General features: G+C 38.7%; 1 protein-coding gene across 4 annotated transcripts in view; it reads right to left on the bottom strand.

Annotated features, from left to right (window-relative positions):
• The window catches only part of ZNF385B (zinc finger protein 385B), a 491,057-nt gene that overhangs the window by 157,920 nt on the left and 315,351 nt on the right, over positions 1-17,786 (bottom strand). Inside the window, exon 1 of one of the 4 annotated variants that reach the window (XM_027866021.1) lies at positions 7,831-7,892. The exons of the other annotated variants lie outside the window; for them this stretch is intronic. The gene's annotated coding sequence lies outside the window, so the exon portion shown is untranslated. Of the gene's footprint in view, positions 1-7,830; positions 7,893-17,786 lie in introns of those variants that run through there. 4 annotated transcript variants of the gene reach the window in all.

Here is a 17,786-nt window from a genome sequence, read left to right as displayed (position 1 = left end):
TAAGGAGTGATCAGTTCTTAAAGGAACATGAACTTTTTGTATCTACTTCGAAGGCGTTTTACCCAGAGTTCACCAGGAAAAGCCCAAGGAGGGTGAGGTACATGGAGGTATGGATTTTAGGTCTGCTACTAAGTCACTAAGTTAATTAGCAATCAGCACCAACTGAGGGTTGCTTAGTCTGCCACCAATCAATGTTTGTTTGACAAGATAGATGGAGGGAGTATACATATGTCTTAAGTCTAGAATACACATAATGAGGAGTCCAGGATATGGTCTTGGAATTGGGGACCCAATACAAGTACCTAAGCATCCCATCAGTAGCATGTTTCTAAGACAGACTGATTAAAAGAAAAAAGGTGACAGAATTTGGGCAATGAGGGGAATAAGACAGACCTTATACAACTCCCCTACCAGGAAATGTGTGCGCTTTACTGTGATGGTAAATCATGGTGCTATCCAGCAATACCAATGCTGGTCTGTTGTTCTTCCTCTCCCCACCCCCACTATCTCGCCCTCCCCCCTCCCCCAACCTCAAAGCATATCTAATTACTGACAGAAATCCAATTTGGTGTTCATTAAGTGGACACCACCAAAGACAAAAATTACAAATTGAGTCAAAATTGTCCTTTGGAAGATCACTGCCTGATATCTCATGCTTGATACCACACAAATGTTTTCTGCCTACTGCAATTTCCCCTCCAAAATATCTCCATTCTTCTCTTCTTTGACAATTACAAATGATGACTTACTGAGGCAAAAGGATTACTTTTCAATTCCAATGGGATACTCTCAAGGACTCTTGTAAAATTTTCTCTTATAAAATTTTCTTGCTAAGATCTGAAATCCTAACTGATCTTTTCTGGGTACATTTTCTATTATTTTCCTACAACTAAAAGCACTAGTTTTCACAACTTAGTGATTTTGTAATTTTTTTCCTAATAGTACTCCAAAATGAAGGAATGAATATTTATACTTTCCTTAGGAGGAAATACTAGATCTTTGCAATAACATCATTCACTCTGAAGAATTCATTGCCCAGGGGAAGCGAAGGAGGAAGTGAATAAGCATTTATAGTGCCTATCATGTGCCAGGCACTGTGCTAAACTCTTTTTTATAAATTTTATCTCATTTGCCTAGGAGAAATATTACCTTATTTGCTCTTACTCATCAACAGTGAAGGTGCTTATTAGAACACAGAACAAACAAATAGAGGAAGGAAACATAACTAGGAAACAAGAACATAGCTATCCAACTTCTTTCAAACAATAAGGAGTATCTGACTAAGTATGTATTCAGGTGTATATACTGGATAAAAAACAATGGGAAAGGGGATACTGGACTATAAACTCCTTGAAGGCAGAGTTTGTCTCATCTGCCTTTGTATACCTACCACCTGGCATGTAATGAGGACTAAATGTTTGTTGTACTTAATTTCTTAGATTTTTTATATATAGTCCTGCCCAGAGATAGGTGGAGTCCCTAATAAGAATACATTTCTTTTTAAGAGCTTTTAGATGTTCTATCATGGCCCTCAACAGTTTTGAAAGTCAGAGTTAGAGGAGTTACCTCCATTTTAAATCAATGGAGAAATAGAGAAACACATCAATTAAGTGAGAAGCCAAAATCAGGCAATTAATTTTTCTTCTCTTGACTCTCAAATAAGGTTACTTCCCTTAGGCTAACTTTCCAGTCCTGTGATCCTAAGTTTCAACTTTTATTTTTCCTAAGGCAAAATGAAGGCCCAGCATACATATAAGCAACTTAAATGAGGATATTCAACTACTTGGTATCATATCCAGAATGTGATTAAGTGGTTTCCCAATCACCAAGGCTCCAAGAAAGAGAGACCCATCATTTGACCATCATTATTCTTTGGGTGATGTATGTCTGTGATTCATGGAATATCACTTCACTAAATGAAAGTTGAGGGCAAAGATAGAGAGGCACATGGTGGCTGTGGGTAGGCAACTTTGTGTTATGAATGACGACTTGTGCAGAAGAAGCAGAATCTAGGATATCATCAAAGAAATTCAAGATTAGGGAAAGGGTATCCCTTTCCCAGAACCAGGGATGGATATCCAGAGGGTTCCACTGGCATCCATGCAACATTAATATGAAGAGACCTAGAGGTGTGGGGTGCTCCGACCTGGAGATTGCTATGCGGCCCTGCCTGAATGAATTCAATTCAAATCTTCTTCCAGCCAGAGAAAAAGTTTATTACAGATAAACCATATAGGCCAGGTGATGCCCCTAAGGATGAGCAGGCATGAGAAAAGCTCAGCCTCTGGGCATGAGAGATTCTCAGCATTTGAATGGGGGCCAGGGTGGATCTTACATACACTAAAGTAACTTTGGGTGGCCAGAGGAGGGGGGGGTGGTTGGGAAAAGGGTCTAGGTGAGGATTCTGTTTGGAAGGTCTGAGAGATTGAATAAACAGGGGGAATAAATAATGAAGGGAACTGGAAGGAGGATGTTTGAAAGGCATCTGCATAAGATCAAAAGGTGGGGCTAGGGCTTTCAAAGGGAGATAAAGGAAGGGGAGTTGATAAGGAACCTAAAAATTTAAGGGTGTTCTGGGACCAGTAGACAAACGGGAGCAAGATTCTTTTTAGGGCTAGGGGTGAAGGCTCATCTGAATAGGATCAAAAGGTAGGGCTAAGGTTTTCAAAGTGAGATGAGGAGCTGGGGCCTGTAGAGCCAGATTCCCTTTGGGGCAAGGGGCAAATATCTAGGCTTAGGCCCACACCCCATCAAAGATACATACAGGGAACACTGGGTGGAGCCCATCAGGCCAATGGCAGATTTATGGAAAGACACGACTAATAATCACATGGAATGAGTAGGCTTTGATGGGTTATGAGGAAATACCATCACTGGAAAGAATAATCACATCAATGAGATCATATCTCCAAAGTATTAAAGTCATCCCAAATGGGGTTGCAAAAATATCTTCATCATGACCAAAAATTTAAAATAAATCTACTTCCCACAAATCAGGTATTTACATATACATTATAGGTTATGACAGATTCATAAAGCTGTTCTGGTCAGTAAGGGAATACTTTCAGCAAGGATAAAGCTAAGAGGCCTCCTATCCCAATATTTTCTCTGGGAAAAACAAATAAATAAGGGGAATATCTAATTTAAAAAAGGAATTTCCCCAAATAACTAACATTAACACATAGCAAGCGTAGTCATGACCACTATAACTAAATATTCTGAACAAACTGGGCAGCTGAAACCCTTCTCAATCAAAAACAATTCTACTTTTTCACAAAATGTCTTTTTCTCAGAAATTAATAGGCAATGTAGTTTTGGGAGACAGTACCCTCTTCCCTCTCCCCAACTAGAAGTCATCAAGCAGGTGAGAGTTTTTTTGTTCAAGTATGGTTTGGATTTGAAAGCTTCTCAGTTCCCATATAACTGTGTGATTCTATAATCACACAACTGGTTAAGAATGAGAAGATGAAATTTGAGAAACTCCTATGACATCTTAGAGCCAGAAGGGATCCTAGAGTTTTAATCCAACTCTCTTTTGACAGATAAAACAAAAAATGAGGTTACATATGAGTGAAGTTATTTGCCCAAAGTCACAAATGGTACCAGATCCAGGATTCACTGTATCCTATACCATATCCTTCTCTAATGCAGATAATAAAGTAAAATACAATACATGTCTTCGTGATGTTCATGAAAATACATCACATTGTATTTAATCCTAAATTGATAGAAATAAATATGTATTTATATTGAAATGATTAATCAGTATTTAGGAACCTTTTGCCCCCAAGTGAACACAATCACATTTTGATATGAATGTTAAAGAGAACAGAAGAAACATAGCTTAGTAAATTGTAAGGCATGGATTTGCATATGATTACTGAAAAGCCTATCATATACCTTTAATACATCATAGGATAAAAATTCACAATTGCATCTCTGCAGCTGTGCTGAGGCCATAGCTCTTAAGCTTCTTATGGCTTTTTCTCTCATATAACCTATGGCTCTTCAAGACCTTGAATTATTTTATTATAATATTTCCCAGCAGGCATCCTGGGAATGCTGCAGCCAATGGTGATGTCCTTGGCACAGCAGAATACGGCCACCCAAATACTAGCTGTGATTTCAGCACAGAGTTCTGAAAAGGTGGGTGGGGATGGGGGGCAGGGAGGAGGAGGGTGGAGGGTCATGTTACTTCCTGCTTGTTTTCTATTGGCTTCTAGTGTAGGGACCTGTACCCTAGATTGAACTGAGAAAGAGGTTCTGCATCTCAATCTATCCTTAGGGAAGAATTGATCAACAAATTTATATTGAATGACTTACAATGTGGCAGGCTCAGTGCCAGGAGCTGGAAATATAATGACAAAAAATGAAACAGTCTCTGCTTCATGGGATCTTACTTTCTATTGAGACTTTCTTGGAAAGCCAAGACATGACAAGTGAAACTCCCCAGTTGATTTCAGTATACTACAATCAGTAATATGCAGTGATTGGGGGAAAAAATGAGCATAACAGCATATTACAAAGTCTTTGAACTGTGTATTTTTTTAATAGGCAAAATGGACCATAAAAGATACCTACAGAGTTATTACATCTATTGTTTCACAGCCCAGGTGGGGATGCTTCATTATGTGAATTATTAACAAGATAACATATTAAACTGAAAATGTGTTAAGTTTAATTGAAAGCTTCATATCTAAACTGCTTACAGAAGGATTTGTGGCTATAGTCATAGTATACTTAACTCCTCTGTGTCTCTCCTATTGACAATGGAGTCTAATGGCCCCTCAAAACCATTACAGTCTTATATTAAACATATTATAGAAGAAGCAGTATAAATTTTCATATGGGATTATAAACTATTACAAACTACCTGGGGATTCTAAAATCCATTTTTTTTCCCAATGAGCTTTATTTACACAACCAACCACAAAAGGTTATTGTTAGAAAGGAAAACAAAGTAAATATCTGCTTTGGGATTCAATTAAGTTCTTCTGTAAAATTAAAAGGGTTTTTTCCAATTATGATGAAGTGGAATTATTTCCTATGGACATTTGTATTTCCTGTTGATATGGGAGGGAAGAAAAGTCTGGTCTGTGAAATGCTACTTTCTCAAGCTATTATATGAATAATATATATTACATATGAAATATAACTTGGGAAATTCATCTTCATACACTATAAAAGCTATGGTCATATCTCCTGAAACATACTTGATTGAATCTGATCTCAGAAACTGAGCTGAGTTAGCATTTGAAAGGAAGAAACTACATCAAAAAATAAAATAAAAATACCTTTGGTGCTGCTATAGGAATCCCTGATTGTCGCTGTGTGACCATTGCATTTCAAAGGAGGAATGGATTGATTATTTGTATTTATTATATTATATATTTATTATTCATATTATTTATTTTACATTTATGTTATTATTTCTATTTTCCTTATAAGGATGGCTTTTGTTACCCAAATCATCAGAAAAAAACCAATAATGATCCATATAATTTATTCCTTTTCAAATCTATGAGTCAGTAAAGTAATTAGATCTCTCATCAAAAAGCTCACCTGCCGGTAAAAAACGTTCTCGATCCTTCTCACACTTTCCAAGCCCACTCATTACCTTTTCTTGCCCATCTCCATTCCTCTAGAAAGTTCCCCTCATCACAGGACTGAGAGGATTTATTAGGTTATGCCTTTGGTAAAGTATTCCACAAGGCACCAATTTCCATTGAAAATAGGAGAAAACAATATGAAAAAGGAGTAAGAAAAGAAGATAGGAGGAAATGATTTTATAAGATGATGATTTTTGAGGAGAAAAAGGCCCCTTAAAAGGAAGGAAGAAATTGAGATTAGGGAACCAGGTTTAGGGCTGGGAAGAACAGAGAGATAGAGCTTGTGAAAACCCTTAATGTTTTTGCTCTCCACCACCCCACCCCCAACCCCACCCTCAGCTTTCTAGTTTTCTTTTTTTTTTTTTCTTTAGGTTTGCTTTCCTCCTACCTTTAAACTCTGGGCATACAGGTTTATGTTAAATTGCCTCTTTTGTTTAATAATGTTATTGCTATTAAAGAGCTCAAGGTTAGCTATAAACAAGTAAGTGCTGCTTTCAATAACCCAAATGACCCCAGACAAATATTTCAATAATGATACGATAATTCCATCAGAACACACTAATAGCGCTCCAAGGGAACTAAAAAACCCAAGGCTGCCAAACAGAAATCGTGCTAATACAGTTATCATCAACTCATCTTTGTTCAAAGCCACTAGAATACCTGCTCTTTTCTGTGATGCCAGGGCAGAAAACGCTCCACACTCCTCATTTCGGATTGTCTCTATGGTTTTGTAAATCTAAGCCCCTATGTTCTGTGTCCAGGGCAGAGAAAATAATACCTTCACAAATGACATGAGCCAGCAAATGGCACACAGCCTAAGGTTGACTCAGTTACTAAAACAGATTGCTGTCACCACCAGACCCATTGTGAGCTGATGTTATCTGTGACCTGAGTAGTTTTGAAACTAGCAGGAGAAACACATGGTTCAAAGTCACCTTCTGCTGATAGGTGGGGCTATAACAAAGCAAGGTTCTTTTCCAAGGGCCATTGTTTGTGTCCTTTTAAATGAGACTACAATGTCTTGCCCAGATGAGGTTAGAAACCCGTTCTGTGGATAATGTAAGTGTAGCCTTTACGGACAGGTGAAGAAATGGATAATCTTGAAGCCACCTTTGAATCCTAGGAGACTATACTAAGTTAAATGAAGAGCAATGAAGGATATAACAATGATTTTTAAAGCCTCATTCATATGACATCATTCATAAAATGTTTTTTTTTCCCTTAAGATTTTACAAAATGGGTATGGAGGAAGGAGGACCAAATGGAAAATCTAACTCTGGACACTTAGGGGTCATTCACTTAGTCAACAAGTATTAATTAAGTACCTATTTTGTGTCATGCTAAGCCCCTAAGGATGCAAAGAAACAGTTCGTGCCCTCAGGGAGCACACAGGCTAATGGGGGAGACATCAAAATAACTATGTACAAACAAGATACAGAAGGGATAAATTAGAAATAATCAATTGAGGGTGGACTCTAAAATTAAGAGGGATTGTCAAAGGTTTCCTGTGGAAGGTGAGATTTTAAATGGGACTTGAAGGAAGGCAGGGAAGCCCTCCCTCTACTCTCTGGCAGCATGCTGCATATTGCTATGGTATGCAGATGGATTTTCATTGCTTGTATGAGGTATGTTTGATGATACTGTGGCTTTTCCTAATCTCTACCATTACAAAGCTCTTTAGTTCTGCCCCTTCTTCATTCAAATAGATTTTAATGGTGGAGGAAGATTTCACAGGCTAAAGAGACACAGATGAAGGGAATCTCAGAGGCTTTCTAGTCCAACCTCCAAAGTTTTAGTAACTTGGCCAAGGTTACACAAATAGTAAGTAGCAAAGTCAAGATTTAAACTTAAATCTGCAGAATCTACTATATATTTTCCTCTTACTTCATTTTTGAGTTTCCTTACTATGTTTTCTTTTTTTTTTTTACCCTTTGTCCTCTATTTTTTGGCTGTATCTGATCACATTTGACCATACAACTTCCTCTCATTCCTCATTCTCACACTGCTGGTCCTAATAAAAGCCTCTCATCCAAGTGAGAACCTTGTGAATGCCAGTGTGACCATTTTTTTTTTCTTTCCACACATATTTCTAAACACTCTGAGGGTGAGCCACTCCCTTGGGCGACATCATTCATTCTCCATCCCACTGGAAGACAGAATGCTGCTATTATGTGGGAAATGTTACACTTAGGAAAACAAAATGTCCCCAAGTGGAATTTACCTTTGCAGATTCTTTAGTGTCACTTGATATAGGGAATTTTCCATATTTCATACTTGCTTATTGAATACTCACCACGTGCTTAGCTCTAGGAAAAATACAAAGAGGAATAAAATATAGTTCCTTCCTTTCAGGAGCTTACAGTCAAGTAAAAGTGGCCAGAAATATGCACAAAAAGCTATAGGGCAGATAATGAAAAGTGATAAAGGACTGGTAGACTTCTGTAGGGGTGTAGAGGAGGTAGAGAAAATTTCTGGTTCAGCAGTAGGAGAATGGGGCCAGGGCATATGAAGACAGAGAAGGGTCCATGGAGAAGAAAATATTTTAAATGGACCTTAAAGGACAAGTAGGATTAAAATGTGTAGAAATTGGGTGATGGGGGAAAGGATAGAATGATGTAATGGAAGGTTGCTAGAAGAGTATTTCAAACAAATGGAATAGTACAAGCAGAGGAGGGAATCAAGTTTTTTCCAACTGCATATTGAAAAGTTCCACTCATCTGCCCTTCCAGCACCTTAAACTTGATGTGACCCATGCTCAGTTCATTCATTCCTTCAACAAATATTTATTAAGAATTTTTGTGTACAGAGCCCCATACTAGGGGCTGGAAGAGAAAAAAAAATTAAGATAAGATCCCCTTAGGAGACTAAACTACAGGAAGGAAAAGGATGAGATTCAAACAAAATCAATCAAGAAGCATTAATTAAATGTCTACCACGTGTTAGGCACCCTACTATGTGCTAGAGATAAAAAGGAAAGTGAAAACAGTCATTCTCCTTAAGGAGCTAATATTCACATTGGAAACAATGGGTAACCCTGCAGGACTTAACAGTCAGGAAGACTTAAATTCAAATTCCACCTCATTACATACAAGTTTTGACATTGGGCAAGTCATAAACTCTGTCAGACTCAGTTCCATCATCTTTAAGAAAAAGCTCGAAGTACATACCTGACAGGGTCATTGTGAGGATAAAAGGAGATGGCATATGTACAATGTTTTGCAAACCTTAAAATATTACATAAATGCTAGCATGGAAAGACAACATGTACATATGTATGTAGGTATGGAACAGATGCAAGTTGATTTTATGGACAGCACCAGCAACAGGGGCCATCAGAAAAGTCTTCATATAAGAGGTGGTGCTTTTATATAACTGTTATACCTGATGTTCTATAAAGACATTGTTGTTGTTCAGTTGTTTTAGTAGGGTCTGACACTTTGTGACCCCATTTGGAGTTTTCTTGGCAAAGACCTGGAGTGGTTCCCCATTTCCTTCTTTTGTGATGTGAGGGGATTAGAGAAGACCATATCTAAGGTACCTTTTAGCTCAAAATCTATGAGCCTTTATGATCTTCTGATCCAAAGAGAAGGGAAGATCAATTTTGGATACATTGAGTTGGAGATGCCAGTGAAATACCTGTACCTGACTGGCAGAAACTATATCAATCTGAGGCTCAATGGAGAAGTTAAGGCTAAATAAAGGGATTTAGAAGACTCAGAACCTCAGAGTTTGGATGGACCTCATAGACAACCTGACTGTAACCAGTCTCTGGCCATGAATCCTTTCCATAACATTCCTCAAAAAGTGCTTATCCAACCTCTGCTTGGAGATCCCCAATAATGGGGAGTTCATTAACTCACTTCCTGAGGTGGCCTACTCTACTTCGGGACAGTTCTAACTGATATAGGGGGGAAAAAAAAACTTTCCAACAAGTCTACATCTAAAAAGTCCACCAATTGTTCCTAGTTCTGTCTTCTGGGGCTAAGCATAAAGTCCAACAATAATCCTTGAAGACTTTTTGGGCAATGCCTTGTGGCACATTTTCTCTTCCTCATGCTAAACATTTATAGGTTTCTCAATCAATTCTTGCAGGGCATATTATCTAGTCTTCTCACTATTTTAATCATCCTTTCCTGACATTTTTAATCTTTTCTACATCTTTTCTTACATGGAACATAGTACTTCAAATATTGACCAACCAGGAAAGAGAACTATAAATTCTTTTCTTGCCATAATGCATCTTAGTTCAGCCTGTTTTTGGCTGCCATATGACATTGTTGACTCATATAAAGCTTTTAGTCACTAAAACCGCCCCAGATATTTTTCATGGGAACTGTTAGAACTGCCCATGGCCTCTAACAAATTTTATCTTATTCAACCTGGTCTATTGTTCTAGCCCATCAAAGCCTTTTTGGATCTAGAATCTCTCAACTGATGCTTTAACTATCCCTCTTGTCAATTGCATATTTGACAAGCATACAATCTATGCCTTTAGATAGATAATCCACTGATAAAAATGTTGAACAAAAAAAACGTTGAACAGCCTAGTCACTCCACTTGAGACTTCCATCCAAATGGCTATTGACCTATTAAAAAACTACTCTCATTCTGGTTATTCAACCAATTCTGATTTTTCTTAATGTGCCATTATAAGCCCATATCTCCCCATCTTGTCCACAAGGGTAGCAAAAGAGACTTTGTTAAAAGTATATAGGGTTATGTACCTAGAGGCAGTATTTGAAGGGTTGGAAATGAAATGAGTGAGATTACTGAGGGAGGACATAAACACACATACATACATACATACATACATACACATACACACACACACACACACAGAAGAAGAGCAAGGTAGAACCTTGTGGAACACTTACTTTACAAGGTCAGAAAGACGATGAAGAGTGAGTGAAAGAGACAGAAAAGGAACAGTTAAAGAGGAAGGAGAAGGACAAGGAGTTTATGATCCCTGTGGACACAGACTGGCAGAGTGGAAAGGGTCCTGGTCCAGGGCTTACAGTCAGATGACCTGGGTTTGAGTCAAGCCTTTACTACTTAGTGCTTGTGTGACCTTTCACATATCATAGTTTCTATGAGTCATAATGGTGGAAGTAGATTTTGACTATTTCCAATAGATCACTTTGCTATCTCTTGTTCATATGATCTTTAAACCAAATTCTACTGATCCTCCTGTTTAAGCTAGATATTAGTAAACCTTATTTGATCTTTGTTTCCAGCTTCTATTTCCCTAAACACCCATAAACACGCTTTTTTCCTTTGTTTTTGTATTTGGACAGTCAGTCAGTAATTCCTTCCAGCTTTAACATCCCTAAAACAGTTTTTATTGGAGCCTGCTGTGTTAATGGTACTTAGTTGTCGCATAAAGACTAGCAACCTCACGATTAGAAAACATTAAAGCTGCCCTTCCCAAACTCTCCATCTAGAGCCATGGTTGGCAGACTGCTTGCTGCTTGGGACAGGCAATATTTTACCTCATAGAACCAGAGAAAGTCTTTGCTCAGGAAAGATTACTTCCTACCAAGTGAATACATATAGGGGATGCCACGCCCCAGAGTTCTACACTGTGTCACCTTTTGAGGTTGTTTTATAGGGTTGTGGTATTCAGAGATGGAAGGCACCTTGGGGATCATTTGTTCTATCCTTCTCACTTCACTGATAAGGGAACTAGGACCCAGAAAAGTGAAGTTATTTGCCCCAGATCATGGACTTGGAATTGAAAGAGACCTTAGAAGTCATCTATTCCAGTCTCTTACCGCCATTTTACAAAGGAACAAACTGAGGCTCAGAGACATTAAATGACTTACCCAAGGTCACCCACATAGTAATTGCCAAAGACAGCATTTGAACCCAGGTTCTCTGACTCAAAAGCCTGAACTCTTTCCATTCTACTACACTGCCCCTAACCACATAGGTGGTAAACAGCCGAATGAACTCTGATTTTATTTTGCCTGGTGATCTGTTAGCAATTATTTTTCTTCAGTCATAACTACTCAGAAATCTTGATAAAACAATATAAGACAAATAAAGCACTTTGTAAAACTTAAAGTGCTACCCAGGTCCTCACTGCCTGAAGGCCAAGTACGTTACATTTCTTCTTTCCATCAGGGTTTTCTGTTATGCTCACAGAGGTCTGCAGGCATCTAGTCTCGATGCCATTGGTTCAAGCCCCCAACAACAGTATTCTCCAAATTTTAGGGTTCTTCTGTACCCCAATACCATTTAACCACTTAACATTTACGTTAGGTTTTTACAAAGGCACATTTACTCTAAAGATATAGCAAGAACATAGAAAAATTCTCTCCACCCCCTTTACCACTTCTCTCTCTGGAAAGGGGAAGAGGATTGGATTCACAGCTTACCTTAGTTCCTCTATAGCATGGTCCCACTAAGTTCCAAGTCCAAAATCCCCTTGTTCTCCTGTCTCTGTAGCTAGGTGACTAGGTAGAGAGAGAGTTTTTCTTATTGCGGGGTGCCCCATGGAGCCTTCTATATCAGGTCAGGCTGGCTCTGGACATGCCTAACTTTATTCCCTGACCTGAGTTCAAATCCAGCTTCAGATACTTACTAGCTGTGTCACCCTGGGCAAGTCACTTAAGCTCTGCTTGCCTTAGTTTCCTCATCTGTAAAATGGGGATAATAATAGCCCCTACCTCTCAGGGTGGTTGTAAGGATAAAACGAAATAATATTTTTGAAGTGCTTTCCAAATCTTCAATATCTAGAAAAATGCTAGCTATTTTTATTATTATGCTATATAAATGTTAGCTATTATTATTAGCTCTTATTATATCATATAATAGATAACATATATATCAAATAATATACACACACATATATTATATATATATATATATATATATATATACTCACACACCTTACTAATAGATGACTTGTCCTAATACCATCCTATTTGACCTCTTAATGTGATCCAGAGACAATGGGACTTTTCAAGGGTTGGATGTAACATATATATCAAGTTCAAGCGTCACAGCCCCAAAGAAGGCTGGATAATAGGATTTTATCTTGGTTCAGATAAGCTTGAAGTTTCAAAATGAAATGTGGCAATATGGATTATCACAAAAATTCATACGACAACACAAAGCTATCCAAAAAGGATTAATTCAACCTTTTACATTGTGAAGAAATAAATTTTAAAAAGCCAAAATTTTGTTAGAGTTCGAGTATAGAAAGTTTCAGTTCAAAGGAAAGATATTTGGGGGAAAAATTATGAGTTAGAAAAAAGAGATTAAGAATATGGTTGTCATGGTAACTATGATGTTCACCACTGCAAACCATAATGTATATTCAGTAAAGTACCCTGGGATTTGCTTCTTTGGGATGAAAGACACTTTATAAATACAAAGTATTATCAACTACAAAATAATAATAATAAAAAATCTAAAAAGTCAGCCAGCAACTTGGAAAACACACTAGACTTGATTCTGCATACAGTTAAAAAGCAATTCTGAGTTTGTCTCCCAGACCTGTGAAGCCTGGATTCCCTTCCCCACAGCTGCCTCTTGAGCCCATGTTGAGGATGTGCTGTAGGGTATGGACCCAGCTCCAAAATTACTTTGTGACTCTCCTTTTTGATGCACTGTTATTTCTATGAGCAGGATAGCAATTTTCACTGGTTCCAGTTCAGGCTTCAGCAGCTTAGCAGATAGTAAATACCAAACTTTAATATATTCAGGACTGGAAACATGGTTATGGACATTGGTAGGGAAGGAGCAGGGCAGGTTGGCAGACCTCAAAGAGCCAAAGCTGAGGGCAGTGACCAGGGAATAAGAAGGAAGGGAGCTTAAACCAAGAACAGATCATTAAATTGCATCTGTGTTCTTGGGGCAGTGTCTTCATGGCAATGAGGTTTTCTGTTTTGTTTCATTTGGTTTTTCTAGGGAGTTCAGTTTCTGATATGGGGGACAGCTCTGAGTGTAGGATTTTCTTATGTCCTTGCATGGATCATTATATTGGTATTAGAAAGCCTACCCCCAGTGGAAAGAGTGCTGGACCTGGAGTCAGGAAGATACAAGTTCAAATTCAGACTAAGAAATTTAACAAGCTGTGTGAGCCTGCCTCAGTTTTCTCATCTGTAAAATGGGAACAACAATAGTGCCTATCTCATAGGATTGTTGTGAAGATTAGGGGAAGAGCTATATAAATGCTAGCTCTTAAGAAATCAGGGTCACCTCCATGTCACAAAGATGCCATGAGAAATAGGGGTTGTAATTATACCATACTTTAAAAACCTACCTACATTTCCATGTACCCTAGGATGTGTTCAAGAAAGAGCATGTGCACATGTGAAGATGTTTTGATTTCATTGAAATGTGTATAAGAATCACCACAAGAGGAAGTCAACAGTAACATTAGATGGCAAAGAATGAGTAGACTTTCATACAAATGAATTTTAAAAGTATTTCTTCAGGACTTAGGCCAACCACTGATAATTCAAACACTAAAATGAAGGTAGAAGCTGCTCTCCAGGCAGTCACGTTCTAATAGGTGAGACAGGGGAAAAAGGGGAGTGGTAGCCAGGGAAGGGTGTTTTAGTCTGGAAAGTTATCCCAGTGAGTGGAGCCAAATGGGGAGAAGACTGACAACTTTCCAGTAGTGCTAGCAATATTTATTTTATTATGCTTCTAGAATGGGAAAGGGATCAGGGTATACCTAGGGTGGCAAGGAAGCTGAAGAGGTGGTTGTGGTTTGCCCTTCATTCTTGAAGTGGACCATGACATCAAGGAAGACTATGATGACATGACTTGCAAGTGAATTGGATTTAAGTGACGGAGGGGTATGCAAAGTCACCAGCCTCACTTTCTTCTCCACAGCCATCTGGGTCCAGTGGCCAGATATAGATCAGGATGACTGGAGATGGCCCACGATGCAGTGGGAGACCTTGGACTTTTTAAGCACAGATCTTTTTGTGTCCTCACTTTGAGTGAGGCAAAGCCCATTCAGTGAATAGGCCTCTTTAAGAAGTGAGTCAAGGAATGGCCCTTTTAATTAAAAAAAAAATCAAACCGGGAGGGAAAGACTCTCAGGGTTGCTGGCCAAAAGAGAAACAGTTAACTATTTACATTCACTTAGAGCCAGGAAGGCCCAAGTAAGCATTAAGTGGCGCTTGGGCAGGGACCTATTATTGTCCAAGCAATGGGAGCCAAAGTGAATTGGGTTGAAGGCATGGTCTTCGAGAAAGAAATCTGGCCAGTAAACCCCAAGTTAACTAGGTAGGTTTCAGCCATCAGAATTTACCTTCTTTTGGGCAGAACACCCTGTTAAGTAAGGTGAGGAAAGGAAAGGGAGAGGGAGAGGGAGACTGGAGTAAAGGAGACGAGGGGAGAGGAGAGGACAAGCTGAGTTGCCCAGCTGGAACTGGCCAGCTGGGTCCTCGTTGGGGTGGACAGGGAATAAAGTTAAGCATGACTAGAGTCAGTCTGACTTGATATAGAGAGTCCCACGAGGCACCCAGCAATCAGGACAGTAAGGCCTCAGAGAGAGAATTCCATAATTGAAAGTATTAAGTCTTCCAGAAGGCAATTAGGTGGCAGCAGTGGATAGAGTGCCAGGCCTGAAGTCAGGAAGACTCATCTTCCTGAGTTCAAACCCAGCCTTAGACACTTAACCTGTGTGACCCTGGGCAAGTCACTTAACCCTGTTTGCCTCAGTTTCCTCATCGGTAAAATGAGCTGGAGAAGGAAATGGCAAACTACTCCATTATCTTTGCCAAGAAAACCCCAGCTGGGCTCACAAAGAGTTGGACATGACTAAAATGACTAACAAAAAGTCTTTAAGGGCATGTTCTCTGGTCCAGTGGCAAGATGACTGATGTGGAGATGATCTGAGAGTAAAGTGAAGCATGTTTAGGGCTGGCCTGGCCTAATATGGTGGGCCACCTGATGAAAGGATTATGTCACACTACACACCGACTGCTGCAGAACTACTAGGTGCAAAATCCCACCCTAGAGAGCCTTGGAATATACAAATAGGGTCATACCAAAGACCTTGGGATAACACATTGATGATGATGACTGATGATGTCAAATAGCAAGACTCTTCCACTAAGAAAACCTTTTCAATTCCGACTTCACTACAGTTGCTCTAATTATGTTAGCAGGACTTAGCTCTGGTACTTGGGTGTCTTTTGTGTGTGTGTGTTTAGCAAATTATATTCAATTCATAACTTTGCCCAACAAGATACATTCATCCCATATATTACTGTGGAAGTATGACATAGTAGGAAGAGTATCTAAAATAGAATCAGCAGAGATCTTGGTTTGAATGAATGATTCTGAATGAAAAGAACATTTTGTAGAATATATCAGAGGTATTTTGTGTTGACATGACCTTACTCTACATCAAACATCTCAGTGAAACAGATATTGGTATAGCAACAAACAGCATTTTTTGTGTGACCAGCAGTTGGCATAGTGCCTAACACATAGTAAGCACTTAATAACTATTTACTGATTGATTATGGGCAAGAAACTTGATTTCTTGGAGCCTCAGTTTCCTCATCTGTAAAAAGAGATACTTGAGCAATAACTGAGAATTTCAATTGCTTTAAAATTTATAAAATATCCAAATGTCTGGTATTGTGAACACACGTAGCTTTCATTTACTATACTCTTATCGATGGTAAAGCCCAGTTAATTAAAATTTGATACACCAGAAACTTCTTTTCTAAAAGACATTTGCCACATCTGAGGCTGTAGTTTTTTTCTTTACATACATTACTAAGAGACTCACAGAAGTATCTTTGACACTTTTCATACTTTTTCTATGAAGCGAATTCATATTTTAGTAATTACAATAACATTTACATACATTTGAACCATAGCAATACACATTCTGCAAAAGGACCGATTGTTTACATATTATAACGAATCATCAAATGAAGTGGCTACTAATGTGTTGTCGCTTTTGGGAACTGAGAGTCTGGTGGAAGGGAAGAAAGCTTCAGCATTAAATCTGCTTCCATATCCTGCGCCTTTTAATACATAGATTTCACTTCAACGTACATAGAAATCAATATGGTGCCCATATGGATTCATGAGTTCTTTACAATAATAGCTTGGTAGCCTTCCAAGGTTTGACACTTTTTTAGACACTTATAAATGAAAAGAGACAAATGACCCCCGAGTATAACTTCTTAGTAGCTAAACAATTTTGCAGCTGTGAGGGTTGATGGAAAAATGCATGTACAGTAAGACTTCACTGAGTTGGAACAAAGGAAACATGTTTGATTTATAGAATAATTTAAATAAATGCAATTCAATTAATTATAAATGCTGTATGTGTTGTAAAGCAAGGTACAAATGAGGAAAATAAATTATAATAAAACAATATTACAAAATCCTCCTACAATTCATAATGATGTATTGTGAGAGTGTGACAGTAATCCAGGGGCCTCATGTATATTTGATAGATGTCCCAGGTGATAATGGAGGTGCGACAGTAGCAATATTGGTTCTGACTCTGCTCATGCCCTGTTCTTGGCAAACCTAAAGAAAATTAGGCTATCAATTAATTAACCAGCAAGGAAGTGCAATATATATATTCTCCTACTATATGTATATATATGCTTCTAATAAGCGGTCCTTTCTTCCTTCCTTCTCTAGCCACTGGTCAAGGTGAAGGTCTTGCTAAGATTTTTGTAATGCAGCAAATGTTAGTTTGGTCCCAGTCCACTCCTGCTTTTGGTCATTAATCTGCTTTACCACTTTAAAGTGTTGGTCTTATCCCAGCTCCTCTGTCTCCACCTCTGCCATCACAACTCTCCAAGATCTGTCAAGTTCTTCCTTCATCGGTCCCAGTTTAGGATGCAGCAGCTTAGCAGCAGCAAGGAGCAAATGGGCATTGGTAGTGGTTTGTCCCACCATAGCTGTCCAGCTCTTCTCCTGATGGCATGAAATTGTTTGGAATGTTGGACCACTGTTAGAGGAACGGGTCCTCTGCTGTAGTAGGAGCTACCTTCCAAAAATGTTGTCTGAGAACGTCTGCCTGCCAACCACTTTATGTTGCCAGCGTGGCGATGCATATCTCTTTCTCCCCTTTCTCCTTTGCCTTAATCTTATGGCAAGAAGTTTCTTCAAAGGCAAGGGAAAAAAGAGATTTGGGGATTTGGGAATCAGTATACACATATGACCTGCTCTCTTTTG

The sequence above is a fragment of the Vombatus ursinus genome, unplaced genomic scaffold (genome assembly GCF_900497805.2).
Source record: "Vombatus ursinus unplaced genomic scaffold, bare-nosed wombat genome assembly UNPS02014779.1, whole genome shotgun sequence".
In the NCBI taxonomy this organism is placed as follows: domain Eukaryota; kingdom Metazoa; phylum Chordata; class Mammalia; order Diprotodontia; family Vombatidae; genus Vombatus; species Vombatus ursinus.
Note: the sequence above shows the minus strand (reverse complement) of the source record. Positions and strands in the feature narration are given on the sequence as shown.